The sequence below is a fragment of the Anabrus simplex genome, chromosome 1 (genome assembly GCF_040414725.1).
Source record: "Anabrus simplex isolate iqAnaSimp1 chromosome 1, ASM4041472v1, whole genome shotgun sequence".
Classification (NCBI taxonomy): Eukaryota; Metazoa; Arthropoda; class Insecta; order Orthoptera; family Tettigoniidae; genus Anabrus; species Anabrus simplex.
In genome coordinates, this window is record NC_090265.1 from 1,532,563,622 (window position 1) to 1,532,576,827 (window position 13,206).

Sequence of the window (13,206 nt, forward strand, 5' to 3'; positions counted from 1 at the left end):
CGTGTTATTAGAGAGTTCATCATTACTTAATCCCCTAAACAAATCCCACATTGTCTCCACCGACCATAGGCAATAGGCATATATCTGGGTTAAACATTTTTTTTTGATAGTTGTTTTACGTCGCACCGACACAGATAGGTCTTACGGCGACGATGGGACAGGAAAGGGCTAGGAGTGGGAAGGAAGCGGCCGTGGCCTTAATTAAGGTACAGCCCCAGCATTTGCCTGGTGTGAAAATGGGAAACCACGGAAAACCATTTTCAGGGCTGCCGACAGTGGGGTTCGAACCTACTATCTCCCGAATACTGGATACTGGCCGCACTTAAGCGAGTGCAGCTATCGAGCTCTGTAGGCTTAAACTTAAGGAAAAGTTGAAGACTTTGGGGGTGTATAATGACAACCCACATTTTGTAAGTTCTGAAATATAAAGGAATTAATTTTCACAAAATATTTACTGTTTTTTTTTTTTTCAAGCAATATTGCATTTTCTGGTATAAAAGTGCCGAATTCGCGGTGTAGGAGTAGTGTGCCTGCTCTTACCCGGAGGCCCCGTGTTCGATTTCCGACTAGGTCAGGGATTTTTGCCTAGACTTGAGAGGGATGGTTCGAGATCCACTCAGCCTACGTTATTACAATTGAAGAGCTCTCTGACGGTGAGATGGTGGCCCCGGTCTAGAAAACAAAGAATAACGGCCGAGAGGATTCGTCGTGCTAACCACACAAAACCTCATAATCTGCAGGCCTTCGAGCTCAGCAGCAGTTCAAGCCTCTTCGGGGGTTTGGTTTGGTATAAAAGATACAGGTCAACGTGACTCCAACACCTGCAGTTGCAGTCAGTACCATTTTGATGCGAACTTGTTATGGGAGATAATTCAAGCAATATTTATTACAAAATGAAATACACTGGTAGGCTAGTTGATAACTATTATGTCTCCTTCATTCGCTAAATTATCACCGTCTTTTACCCATTATAATTAAACCTTCTGAAGTCCAGTAGTTTCTAAGTGCTAAACAGATAAGGTAAAGTAACGATGCAGAAGAAAGATATGACAACATAATTTTCTGCTGTACAACAGTTAGTTAATTCTATTCCGAAATTTAATGAGTCTTCAAGTTTCAAGTTGTTAAACCATACTAATCGTACAGTAATCTGAAGCATATTTTAGAATTTCGTTTAACATATGTTAGCACGTATTGCACGATGCATCTCTAGTCGTGATTTCACTTTCGTAAACTCTCTCCTACATAGAACAAATATTGGCTTATTCAATCATTGAAAATTCATAATTTCTTGAGGGTAGAAACTACGCTTAGAAATTTAACAGGAAGTTTAATTATCCATCCTACCTTAAATAGGACGCCAAGATAAACATCACAATATACTTGAGCGGACGGTCTATCTGCTTTAAAAAATAAAAGGATAAGACGTACGTAATGAATTAAAAATGCTCCACCCCAGTGGGAGAATGTTTAATAATTAAACTGAAAAATATTATTGTTGTTGTATGGGAACTTAAACACTTGCTCGTTAAGCAAATTGGTTCTCTGCTAAAGGTTCTGTTCTGCTGTGTTGTTCAATACGGTCGATAACTGCTGGAGTGGACAAAGGAAGATATCTTCAATACATACTATTATAAACTGAATAGCTTCAGATGGAAGGAGGTCTATCAAACTTCTGTCTGCCTGTCTGTCTTCTTCATACTCTCTCTGTTCTTCTTTATTATGCCTAAATAAATAGTTTCTCTAAAAACCGATTCTCCTAAATGGTACTACAGGAATCATCTTTAACACAACCAGATTCTCTTCTTCTGCTTTTCGCACACATGTGGGGTCACGAATGCGAACTGTGTAGCACATGTGGATTCGGCCCCGTTTTACGGTCGGATGCCCTTCCTGACGCCAACCCCATATAGAGGGATGTAATCACTATTGTGTGTTTCTGTGGTGGTTGGTAGTATAGTGTGTTGTCTGAATATGAAGAATATGAAGTGTTGGGACATACACAAATACCCAGTCCTCGAGCCAGAAGAGTTAACTTTGTTGCTAGTTGCTTTGCGTCGCACCGACACAGATAGGTCTTATGGCGACGATGGGACAGGAAAGGTCTAAGAGTGGGAAGGAAGCGGCCATGGCCTTAATTAAGGTACAGCGCGAGCATTTTCCTGGTGTGAAAATGGGAAACCACGGAAAACCATCTTCAGTGCTGCCGACAGTAGGGTTCGAACCTACTATCTCCCGAATACTAGAAACTGGCCGCACTTAAGCGACTGCAGCTATCGAGAGTGGTGAAGAATTAATCAGACGCGTTTAAAATTCCCGACCCGACCGTCAATCAATCAACCAATCAATCAATCAATCAATCAATCAATCAATCAATCAATCAATCAATCAATCAATCAATCAATCAATCAATCAATCAATCAATCAATCAATCAATCAATCAATCAATCAATCAATCACTACTGATGTGCATTTAGTGCAGTCGCCCAGGTGACATATTCCCTATCTGTTGTTTTCCTAGCCTTTCTTAAATGATTTCAAAGAAATTGGAAATTTATTGAACATCTCCCTTGGTAAGTTATTCCAATCCCTAACTCCCATTTCTATAAACTAATACTTGTCCCAATTTGCCCTATTCCAACTTTATCTTCATATTGTGATCTTTCCTACTTTTAAAGACACCATTCAAACTTATACGTCTACTGCCGGGCTGAGTGGCTCAGACGGTTAAGGCGCTGGCCTTCTGACCCCAACTTGGCAGGTTCGATCCTGGCTCAGTCCGGTGGTATTTGAAGGTAATCAAATACGTCAGCCTCGTGTCGGTAGATTTACTGGCACGTGAAAGAACTCCTGCTGGACTAAATTCCGGCACCTCGGCGTCTCCGAAAACCGTAAAAGAGTAGTTAGTGGGACGTAAAACAAATAACATTATTATTAATTATACGTCTACTGATGCCCTCCCACGCCATCTGTCCACTGACAACTCGGAACATACCACTTAGACGAGCAGCTCGTCTCCTTTCTCCCAAGTCTTCCCAGCCCAAACTTTGCAACATTTTTTGTAACGCTATTTTGTCGGAAATCGCTCAGAACAAATCGAACTGCTTTTCTTTGGATTTTTTCCAGCTCTTGAATCAAGTAATCCTGGTCAGGGTCCCATACACTGGAACCATACTCTAGTTGGGGTCTTAGCAGAGACTTATATGCCCTCTCCTTTACGTCCTTACTACAACCCTTAAATACCCTCATAACCATACCCTCGTAACCCGGGACCGTCTGAGCCGAAGGCCTAAACGCTGACCATTCAGCCAAGGACACGAATTAACACAACCACACTGATAAGTGGGTATTATGATTATAATAGTAATAATAATTGTTATTTTTACGTCTCACTAGTTACTTTTGCGGTTATTACGTCGAGGCGCCGCAGGTTTTCCCGCAGAAGTTCTTTAACGTGCCTCTAAATCTACTAACGAGGCCGTGTGATAGAAACTATCAGACTGAATAAGAGGTTCTCGGCTTAGCTAAGAACGAGATAGCTAGGCGTATGATCTTTATCCAGAAGGTTTTAACCAATGGTCTCACTATTAAGCCTACCTCTATAACGAAAACCAGTGAACACCAGACAACAGAAGTATATGAAGACGTAAAATCTTGAGGTCGCCACTCCTTACTACTATGAAATTTATAAATTAACATAAAAATGACACGTATTTAAAAAGTTCGGACTGGTGGTCAGCAGAAATACATCAAGTGAAGTATCAAATCAACAAACCTACCACCCCTTACTACCAGGAAAATGTAAAAATCCACATCTACTGCAAGCATAAGTTTGTTGAATGGTGCTAGTGGGATAATACCCGTCAGGTTAGTAAATTCCTGCAATAACTTCGGGCTGAGACACTCCTTGTTTAATTAAAGGCATCCATACTCAGAGAAAGGTTCTCTGAACATCCATAACAGAAGTTCTTGGAAGACCGAACACAACCATCATTTCGTGCATTTAATTGTGTAAAATAAATTAATGACAAGCATTTTTCTTCCGACCGGAAGCTGTTTCATTGTCTTTTCCAATGATGCAGATTATTTTGTGCACAGTAAGTCGTAAAAGTTTTATCTGAGACAAAGCAAAATTATATCAATCTTCGTTATGGTAATGCAGACTCACGACAGAGTTTCGTGTGCCACGACGTGACGTTCCCTTGTATTCTTGGGAGTGCGGAATTCCTCGGGGTACATAATAACACAAATGCGATTTATATAATTAGATACGTAATATTATTCGTCGTAGATGAAGGAAATGAAAATTTGAATACTATTAATATATAACAAGTGAAATCCTCTTCGTGATTCGCATGGATCGGGCTTGGCCCTAAGGCAGTCTCTACTGTCCTCCGTTCTGTTCCTGTGACCTAAAAAAAAAAAGGAACCCGTGGGACCTTCACCTCTTAAAAGCCTTGGCTTGCAAAGTAGCCTAGTACCAAACGAGAAGACTTGCAGATACTGGCGTGCCACGTGGTTAGTGTGCCGATATCCTCAATTGTAATGTGCAGTTCTCGTGACCAGGTTCACTGCTTCTTGTATAAGATAGCTCTTCAGCTGGCGTCAAGAGGCAGAGTGAACCGCGTTCCAGGCCTCAATCTAGGATGAAATTCCTTGGACTGATTGGAAATCAATTCAGACTATCCAAGTTAGCAGCAGACAAGTTCCCAGTCCGCCGCGAGGCTGGCATGTACAGTAGATTTGTAGTACATCAATAAATATGTAGAAATTCCATGTATTCCAAAGGAATGTATGTTTACTGAGGAATAGAAAATGAATAATTCTTGCGTCGTGTTAAATGAGCTTTACTCTTCGGTTTAGCATATTGCACTCAATGCCATTAAATTGTGTTTTCATTAAATACATCCTAATAGTTAATTTAATCATACTATACATTCAATGGAAGGAACCCGTTATACCTGGCAAGGTAGAATATTAAGGTCCATTTTATATGATCTGAAAACTTACCTAGGTACTTACTTACTTACTTAATCTGTTTACCCTCCAGGTTCGGTTTTCCCCTCTGACTCAGCGAGAAATCCCACCTCTATCGGCTCAAGGGCAGTGTCCTGGAGCTTCAGACTCTGGGTCGGGGGATACAACAGGGGAGAATGACCAGTACCTCGCCCAGGCGGCCTCACCTGCTATGCTGAACAGGGGCCTTGCGGGGAGATGGAGAGATTGGAAGGGATAGACAAGGAAGAGGGAAGGAAGCGGCCGTGGCCTTAAGTTAGGTACCATCCCGGCATTTGCCTGGAGGAGAAGTGGGAAACCACGGAAAACCACTTCCAGGATGGCTGAGGTGGGAATCGAACCCACCTCTACTCAGTTGACCTCCCGAGGCTGAGTGGACCCCGTTCCAGCCCTCGTACCACTTTTCAAATTTCGTGGCAGAGCCGGGAATCAAACCCGGCCCTCCGGGGGTGGTAGCTATTCACACTAACCACTACACCACTGAGGCGGACTGATCTGAAAACTATCAATTTTTATTTTTACCTGTTCTTTGATTATCATATAGGGTACGTGAAATTATGAGTCAGATTTAAAAACATTCCAAGTGAGGCTGAATTCTGAGGGTAATATTTTCAAGAGTTTCCCCGCATACCCTCCAGTAAAAGAAAATTGTACGGAGGTTTTGTCGAAACCACGGCGGCGGATCATTTTTGCGTAAAATACTTTTTTTTTGTGCTAGTGGCTTTACGTCGTCCCGATACAGATGGGTCTTATGGCGACAATGGGATAGGAAAGGCTTAGGAGTTGGAAGGAAGAGGCCGTGGCCTTAATTAAGGTACAGCCCCAGAATTTGCCTGGTGCAAAAATGGGAAACCACAGAAAACCATCTTCAGGGCTGCCGACAGTGGGATTCGAACCCACTATCTCCCGGATGCAAGCCCACAGCTGCGCGCTCCTAACCGCACAGCCAACTCGCCTGGTTTGCGTAAAATAAGTAAGGTGGGTGTTGGGTGGGCTTTAGAACAAAGCGAATCTGTATAGTTAAGATTTAGATGTAAGCTTTTCTGGCTGGGCACTCCTGTTGCGAATGTTGTGAAATCACTCTGTCTCCATCTACTCGATTACACTTTCCGGGTATTTTCAGGCTTATCTATCTCGATACGCTAGGCCGCTATTAGCCGTGGGAGACTAGTGGCGCAACTAGTTGCTCTGGCGAGTCTGGCGAGTCACGGACCATTGGATCAAATGGAACCTATTAGCCGTGGGGGACTAGTGGCGCAACTGAGCAACTAGTTGCCGGCCGTCATCTGAGCCGGGAACTGCTCTGGCGACTTTTAGTTGCTGAACTGCGTGACGGGGCATTGCAGTAAATGTAGCCTATTAGCCGTGGGCGACTAGTGGCGCAACTAGTCGCCCGATGTACCTCCCCGCGCATACGGAAACGTCGCTCAAGTTCGTGTTCTCACACCAGCTTGACGTAATGCGGACGATGGAACGCAATTGAGTCAACGATGCACCTAACCATTATCTTTCTTCATTACCTTGTTTGGTCTCGTGCTGTGGTAGAGCGAATATTTTACTTATTGTGATAGTTTATTTATTAAACATGGAGACATCAAATAAACTGCCATAGCAAATGAAGGAGATGGCAAAATTATTTGAAAGTCAAATGTATACTGAAGACCATTTTTGAGGTAGAATGAAAACCGGTCACTTGGGATTCCAGAACTGAAGCTTACACTGACAAAATAGAAACACTGAATTCTTGGAACAGCATTTTAAATTAACTTTATTCCAGAATTCGAAGCAAAACCCGTAGGCGAGAAGAATACTCTGGGTGAGTATTATAATTTTTTTTTTTTTTTTGCTAGTGGCTTTACGTCGCACCGACACAGATCGGACTTTTGGAGACGAGGGGATAGGAAAGGTCCAGGAGTTGGAAGGAAGCGGTCGTGGCCTTAATTAAGGTACAGCCCCAGAATTTGCCTGGTGCAAAAATGGGAAACCACGGAAAACCATCTTCAGGGCTGCCGACAGTGGGATTCGAAACCACTATCTCCCGGATGCAAGCTCACAGCTGCGCGCTCCTAACCGCACAGCCAACTCGCCCGGTATGTGAGTATTATAGAACGTTTACTAATCTTATATGGAAATATGTAATACCCATAAAAATTATATAATCGTTTACATTTACAAGTACCATGGCTATATTAGTGAATTACAGCTCAACAGGGAAACACTTGTTAAGTCCTATGTCGTTTCCCGTTATTTCTTCTTTCATGTGGCCAAGCAATTCGCAAAATGACGTCTTTGACATGCGCAGGTAATTGAAAAATGTACTGTCATCCTCATTTAGATCATCAAATAATATAATCCTCTAGTCAGCCGAGAAACAAATATAGGATGTTTCCACACTTTCTTAACCCTTCGGATTTTCCGTTTTAATAGAAGAGCAAGAAGAAGTTCTTCGTAGGACGCCATTCTCTCAACTGACTAATCCCCGGTATGAACCGAGCAATTATTCACAAGTTGTGCCACTAGTCGCCCACGGCTAATAGCAGCCTTAAAATAACGTGTAATACATAATGAAATAAGTAAAACATTGCAACTTATCTGCAAGGGATAGTTACGGAGGTTGTTCTTCTTAACTAAAGGCCGTTCTTCGAAGTCTGGTATGAATATACACATAATTTCGTTCCAAGCATTTAATTTTACATGCGTATTGCTATACTGTTCCGAATGGAAGGGGGTCTTTCTATTTCACAGATGAAATCTTCAGTGTTCACTTTAGAGTCTATGAACGTTTGACACTCTTTTAAAAGTTCTTCCTGTTTCTACTTTTCTCCTTTCTTTGCACTTCCAGTAGCACTTATTTTATTCCTAGCGCACTTCCACTTGCGATCAAGAATACAGTACACAGTCGCACGTGGCTATACGTAACTAAACTGTGGCTGCAGGTCTCTGGCTGTCTTGTGTAATAAGCCCCATATACTTCAACACCCGGCCACACCTGTGGTCGCCAGATTGGTTGCCGGGTAGGGAAGCCTCAAGGTCAACAAAGTGTGGTCGCGCGACTGGTTGCCCTCGTGTAGTAACATCCATAACAGTCCATGCCCGATGAGTGGCTGCGCGACCTGGCTGCCCTGTGTAATAAGGCCCTTATACGACGCGATAGCACTCACCAAGAGGTGTCATTCATAAACATCTCATTTTCTAAATAATTCGACTTCCTCCTACCACAGAATTGAGCCCACACCCTTCACCATCAGTCAAGCACAACTCTCTTACCCCGTCTGGGCAGTTCCTTTACTAAGGAGTAGTGTAAAATTGTTCTAATTCTAATTATTATAACCGATCGGATAGGAATTCACACATGATCAGTCTGGAAGACGTTTGGGGAGCCTCAATTCAGTTCAATTAGATTTTGTTGATGGTAATATTTCTGCCATCACTTTTCCAGATAGCTTTAATTTATTATCATATCTAATTAAGTGCAGAGTATAGAGATTGACTGAAACTGGGTTATCATAAACTTAACTTGTTCATAATTATCCTTATCTTATTATATCGCCACAAAGAAATACTGGCCTCAGATACGTGCATAGTCAGAAAAACCGACTTTAAAGTCCGCGTCTCAGTATCTTCCGTGCGGGCAGGTAGCAAGGAGCGAGTTTAATTTAGTAGCCATAGTAATAAGAGTAGCATTATATATTAATGATTTATGGCAAAACACTCATTTCATTAAATTTACTACACAAAATATGCTTAGTACACAAACAACATCTAGAACGAAAACCAAATTAAGTCGCTAAGGTTAATTTAACAGAAAGCTTCAAGTCGTAAATCAAGATTTTTCTGAAAAAAAGTTGACTCGTGATCATTAAACAGATAACATGTCGTATTTCTATTAAACGCAATGATTTACATAGTGTGTTCAGAGTATAATCTTAAATTTGTCAAGATTGTTATTTTGTAAGGCTCGTTAAACAGGCTAGAACAAACCACGTCTTCCATCAGCTAAGACCGTGGTTTGTGCTCTAATATAAAAACTGGAGAAATTTCAGATAACATGCTTCATAAATATTTCTTTTTGAATTCACGGCTAAAGACTCATATGTGTAACTAAAGAAATGAAATGGCGTATGCCTATTAGTGCCGGGAGTGCACGAGGACACGTTTGGCTCACAAAATGCAGGGCTTTAGATTTGACTCCCGTAGGCGACCTGCGCGTCATGATGAGGATAAAATTATGGTGAAGATGACACATACACCCAGCTCCCGTGCCAGCGAAATTAACCAGTTAAGGTTAAATTTCCCGACCCTGCCGGGAATCGAACAAGGGACCCCTGCGACCAAAGGCTAGCGCGCTAACCATTTAGCCACAGGGCATATATGTAACTGTAAGAACGAAACGCGACGTACTGAAGACATCTCATTGTATTGTTATATGTTATAATAGTATTATAGATTAATATTAAGATGCTAAGTACTGCTAAAGTCCGCCTCTGTGGTGTAGTGGTTAGTGTGATTAGCTGCCCTCCCCCCGGAGGCACGGGTTCGATTCCCAGTTCTGCCACGAAATTTGGACAGTGGTACGAGGGCTGGAACGGGGTCCACTCAGCCTCGGGAGGTCAACTGAGTAGTCGATTTCCAACTCATCCGTCTTGGAAGTGGTTTTCCGTGGTTTCCCCCTTCTCCTCCAGGCAAATGCTGTGATGGTACCTAACTTAAAGCCACGGCTGCTTCCTTCCCTCTTCCTTGTCTATCCCTTCCAATCTTCCCATCCCACTGCAAGGCCCCTGTTCAGCATAGCAGGTGAGGCACCTGAGTGAGGTACTGGTCATTCTCCCCCTTTAGTTCCCCCGACCCAATGTCTCACGCTCCAGGACACTGCCCTTGAGAGGTAGATGTGGGATCCCTCGCTGAGTCCGAGGGAAGAACCAAACCTGGAGGGTGAACAGATGAAGAAGAAGAAGAAGAAGAAAAAGAAAAAGAAGAAGAAGAATAAATAATAAGTCAGAAGTATGTTAAAGAACGTTCGGTCCCGCGGTGTAGGGAGCAACGCGTCCGCCTGTCACTCGGTGACCCCCGGTTCGATTCCAGGCTGGGTCAGGGTTTTAAAATTGTAATGATTAACATCCCTGGACTGGGGACTGGGTGTTTGTGACGTCCTTAATCTTCATAAAATATTGTGCCAGTAGGGCAAGAGATACACATGGATCGACGCCCCGAACAAACAGCATTTTAAGGAAAATAAATGTTAAAGAAAATCTTACAATTTGTTTACAGAAATAAATAATTTCAGAACGATCTCGGTCACCTCCTTCTTGGCATGATGCATCATTCAGCCATTATAGCAGCAGCCATGGTGAATCAGAGTTTGAATCCCGGTGTTGCGAGTACTATTCCGATCGAGGTGATTTGTTTGCGAAGGGCACAAAAAAGAACCTGTAACTGGTCAGCCGGAAAAAAAATTGCTTCTCAGCCTTGGAAACCATTTTTTGCTGTATTCAACTGCGATTGAAACCTTTAAATATGTGTGCAGATCATCTAATTGGCCCCACTTCTGTGGGGACTACAACCCGATAGAGGATCTATTCGATTAGTCATAATTGAGGATAAAACCTAAAGCTGCTGTTTATTATCCAAATAAAAATCTGTCTAAGTATTTTCTATTATTAAAGTGTCGTCGAATTAAGGAAAGTTGAAATTCATTTTCAGTTTTACATGCCCTTAATCTCTCTCACACGGGGTGAGTTGGCCGTGCGGTTAGTGGAGCGCAGCTGTGAGCTTGCATCAGGGAGATAGTGAGTTCGAACCCCACTATCGGCAGTGCTGAAGATGGCTTTCCGTGCTTTCCAATTTTCACACTAGACAAATGCTGGGTCTGTACCTTAATTAAGGCCACGGCCGCTTCCTTCCCTCTCCTAGCCCTTTCCTGTTCCATCGTCACTATGAGATCTACTTGTGTCGGTGCGACGTAAAGCAAAATTGTAAGAAAAACCCTCTCATAAACTTTTTAGGTTTTTATTGTGGTAATCACCCGTATTGTTTCTACCAAAAGAACTCTTAATCAATCTGCCATGAATTCTGATTGGGTTCCAACATGGGAAACTATCAAACTATCCAACTCCGAATATGGCTTATTTTTGCCAGTGAACAATCCTGCCAAAGAGATTTTCTTGGACAATGGTAATGTTTTCTCAAACAAAATTTTATTTTCCGTTTGACCAACACATACACATATCTCCTCTTTATTTCTTAATCCGTTAACCGTCAAGGGTTTGTGTAACATTCCCACCAGTTTCAGTTTCTCCACCATCAGGTAGAGTGAAACGGAACATCCAAATTGCCTCGTAGGCAGTCAAGACGGTGACACATCAAATCATATACACACGGAAGTTCAGGCATAGATTGTTTTTCTTTTTATTTATTTATGTATTTTATTTATTTATTTATTTATTTATTTATTTATTTATTTATTTATTTATTTATTTATTTATTTATTTATTTATTTATTTAGCGTATGGCTTTCAGCGCCGGGAGTGTCCGAGGATATTTTCGGCTACCCTGGTGTAGGTTTTCTATTTGACTTTCATGGGTGACCTGCTTGTTTAGGTGTGACATGAGGATGATAATGAGGTACGGGGGGATGAATTCCTGTGTCAGTACATAGCCTAATCCAGTCGAATAACACCAAGGAATAATAATAATAATAATAATAATAATATTAATAATAATAATAATAATAATAATAATAATAATAATAATAATAATAGTTCCGGGGTTTCTGTGGAACGCAGAGGTGATGAAGGAAGGTGCGGGCTTGAATGGGTCTAACTACAATATCAAAATTAATTTAAAACTTAAACTGAAGGTTATATTTTCAGAACTTCACACTTAACAATTTTTATGGCAATATTATAGGTACAAGTAGCAATCATTAAAGAGGATTGGGAAAAATCCAAGATTCAGAACTTTAACACTTTGGGCCTTAAGCCCCCCAGTTTTACAATTCCGGAGATACCGGATTCAGTTTACACAATTCAAGTTAAAAATTGGGAACCATTAAGTCAAGGGCAGAAATCCCCCAAATCAAGAGCACTTGCTCCCAAAATGACAATATCTAACCTTCCAGAGGCACTCTTTACAATTACAAAGCTAGAAAAAGCGCTCACCGGTTGTCCGTTTCTTTCAGCCTCCTCGAGGCACCCTCAAAACTTTTACACTCTCTGGCCTTCCATGGCCCAACTTACAATTTGAAACAGGGGTATCTCGTACCCAACATATATGGCCTTTGCGGAAAAGAACTGTTTAAGTAAATGGCCCGAAACACAAACTGAATGGAGGCGTAAACTTGCACTCCTAGATATGAACACTAAAACAACAGAAGGGGCTCTAGGCCGATGAAACAGGGGCTATTCCCAAACCACTGAGGTGACTCGTATAGAAATTACTTTACCACATTACAGAATGAAAAACAGTTATGAAAACGTAGTCACATCAAACCAACATGAAGGGGAGCTCGAGAGGATAATTCACTCTCAATCCCCGATTTAAAGTCAAAGTTTTATGAAATTTTTGCATTAGCCGAAGAAGATTACATTTTAGAAAAGTTCGTTACATAACAAAAGAGTCGGACCTTTCCCTCGGGTTAAACTGCGGAGGTAACAGGAAAGAAAGAAGTTATGTGGCCATTACCTTGTAGATGTTCTGTTGACCGATGAAAGAAGCCGCCCGCCTCCTGCTTTGACACACACATTCAGTAAGATGTCGATCAATTTGCCATGAAACGTGAAAAGCCACAGTCTAGAAACCCTCAGGGAAGGTTTGAGATTATTCAAGACTAAACGAGCCACACCCTCTCAATTTTATTGGTTAAATTCAAAAGTAACACTCAAAATCGAACAAGAAGCCTGTGATAGGTGGAAAATTAATTATATAAATTATTGATTAGCTAGATTCAAAACTGACGGAAAGAAAAAGGAAATATTGCCACCCCAAAAATATATGAACATCAATCAGTTACAAAAACCTAGAAATACAAAACTTCTTAAAATTATAACTTCTTACACTTTGCACCAGGGTGCGTGATCATAGTTTTTTGGTAGTGTCGTCTGTGGAGAAAAGTCCAAATTCTTGATGTATAGCAAACAAAACTAGGAGAAATTCATTCAGTTTAGGAAACTTTACAATAACAAAATCACATCA